At 44.9% G+C, this 2632-nt stretch overlaps 1 non-coding gene across 1 annotated transcript; it reads right to left on the bottom strand.

Moving 5' to 3' along the window:
- Positions 1-993: 993 nt before the first annotated feature.
- Positions 994-1065, bottom strand: trnah-gug (transfer RNA histidin (anticodon GUG)). Its single transcript has one exon. It is a non-coding gene; the product is annotated as a tRNA-His (tRNA).
- Positions 1066-2632: the final 1567 nt, after the last annotated feature.

Below are 2632 nucleotides of genomic sequence, written 5' to 3'. Positions count from 1 at the left end.
TTTTGTTCTATTCTGTTACAGTATGAGGGCGTCGCTGGCTCGGCAGTATTGATTGCGATCCCTAATTGCACAGCGGGCAGTTGAGACTCAACGGTATTGCAGTGAGTCTGGAGTCGCATCGAGGCCCGACCAGATAAGAATGGCATGTTCCTTCCTCAAAGGACGTCAGTGAACCCGATGGTTTTGTTTTTTCAACAATTGACCATGGATTTATAGGTGTTATTATATTCGTAATTCCAGATATTTATTGAATCTCAATTCTAACACCTGGCATGGTTGGAGTCAAACCCGGGTCCCTGGTTCATTTGCTTGGTGTCTGAGTTAACAGTCCAGTGGTAATAGCGCTCAGCCATTGCAGAAAACCCGTGAAACTAATATTTCCCAATGAAGTCGCTTTTCCTCGATATTGTAATGTGTCATTTTCCTGAGCTTGACCTCCAATAATCGCAAGTCCATCTCAGTAAAAGCTGCTACCTGAGGATTGGTCTCACAACAGCGGTAAGCAAATGGATCAACTGGTCTGCAGGTCCCGATGGAGGGGTTGGGGCACGTTCACCCAGCAACAGTGACCGCAGCAGCACAGACTGAACGGTATCAATGTGAGAGTCAGTGTTAGATTCTGCAGTGCCTTACTGAAATAGGAAATGACTCCACAACCACATGATGAAAGAGCAGCGCTCCCAAAACTAGTGCTCAGTTAAATTTGGTAGACTCTAACCTGGTGTTGTGTGATTTTTAACTTTTTCCACCATAGTCCAACACCGGCATCTCTAAATTAATGAAATGGGGGTGCGGGACGGAAAGTTCAGTCAGTGATCGAAGGAGGGAGAGAAATCTCTGAGAACGGGTGGATTTGAATTCTGACATGTGAAACACAGAGATGTGAGCGAGCAGAATTTGAAGGCAAAAGATCATCACCTTGGAGAAAATTCCCATGTTAAAACAACTGATTCCTTTGTGTTTCACACAAACTGGGGCAGATAGAGTAATCACTGCCGTGACTCGGATTCGAACCGAGGTTACTGCGGCCACAACGCAGAGTACTAACCACTATACGATCACGGCATTTCACAGACAAGCACACCGACTGTACGCAATAAGTACAGTATCATAGGAAATGTTAGGCAGCGAACCAAATGCACGATATCAGTGTTAAGCGAACAGTGGCAGATATGTGGGAACTCAGAATGGGCTGACCGTTTAATATCGGTTCCCCCAATGGCTGTGGTGACATGACTCTATGATTGACGCTATGGAACAAATAGCTGGTTGGGATTAATATGCTGAATGCTGAGCTAAATAGATTTCTCCAAAACATCAAAAATTCCGGGGATTGTGCAGGTGTTGTTGAAATGTATGCTTCAAGAGTAATACAGTTTAACATCGGCTATTTCATCAGTTTCCCCCCACAAAGCAGTAACCACTGCTGCCACAGAGTCCCAATTCCCAGGCCCAGAATCAGAGGAACTGAGTGACGCAGTCACGAAGATCCAACTGGAAGTCGGGATGGGAATGAGGTCGCACAGATACTTGAGGGCTCCAGTGACACAACCGGTGAATGCACAGTATTTCAATGACGGTTTAGAAGCGCACGCAATTCCGAGGTTGGGAGTGCTCCTGGTCAAAGACGGGGCAGATGGGTATTTTTTTCCCGTTTATAGCAACCAACAGTGCATCTTGCTGAGACAGCTGAGTGCTACAACTGGAGCATGGGCGGCTGGTTTGAAGTTTGAACTTGCTTCACTATCACCCACTTTCCTGGATTGAATTGCTTTCACCATTTTCATTTCCAATTGTTTGATATCTCCCTGAAGTCTGCGGCTTTCTTCCTCATGGTTAATTGCATGACTTACTGTTGTATGATTTGCACACTGCTAACTCACGGCCACTACAAGTAAATATGAATCATTGATCTATTTGAGAAACCAGTGGAACTAACTGCAGGCATGCTTCGTAGGTTTGCATGCGACACCAGAATTGTAGACAGTGAGAAAGATTATCTAAGTTTCAAAAGGATCTTAATCCAATGAGGCGTTGGCCTGAAAAATGTAACATGGAGTTCAATCTGGATAAATGGAAGGTATTGCATTTTGGTACAACAACAAGAGTAGGGCTTTGCGTAATGTTGGAGAACACGGAAGCTAGGGGTGCAGGTGCATAATTCCTTGTAGTTTGCATCACCTACAGACAAGATGTTTCAAAGGCATTTAACATACTTCCCTTCATTGCTCAGTCCTTTGTGTATAGTAGTTGGGACGTTATGTTGAATCTTTGCAGGAAATTGATGAGGCCTCTTCTGAAACATTATGTCCAATTCTGGACGCCCATCTGTAGGAATGATATTATTCAGCTGGAGTAGGTTCAGAAAAGGTATACACGCATGTTGCCAGACTATTTTCAGATTCGAGATCGGGGTGCTGGAAAACCATAACAGGTAATGCAGCATCCGAGGAGCAGGAGAATATTTTTTTCGTGCCAGTGTCGTTCATCAGGCTCTTGCCCGAAACATCGATTCTCCTGCTCCTCAAATGCTGCCTGACCTGCTGTGATTTCCCAGCACATGACTCTGGACTCTGATCTCTCATCTGCAGGTCTCACTTTCTCCTAGTGGAGACTGATTTCACTCTAGGTT

This window comes from Chiloscyllium plagiosum, unplaced genomic scaffold (genome assembly GCF_037043375.1).
Source record: "Chiloscyllium plagiosum isolate Xiang-an unplaced genomic scaffold, Cpla_swu_hap1 HiC_scaffold_13, whole genome shotgun sequence".
Taxonomy (NCBI): Eukaryota; Metazoa; Chordata; class Chondrichthyes; order Orectolobiformes; family Hemiscylliidae; genus Chiloscyllium; species Chiloscyllium plagiosum.
This window is presented reverse-complemented; position numbering and strand designations above follow the sequence as displayed.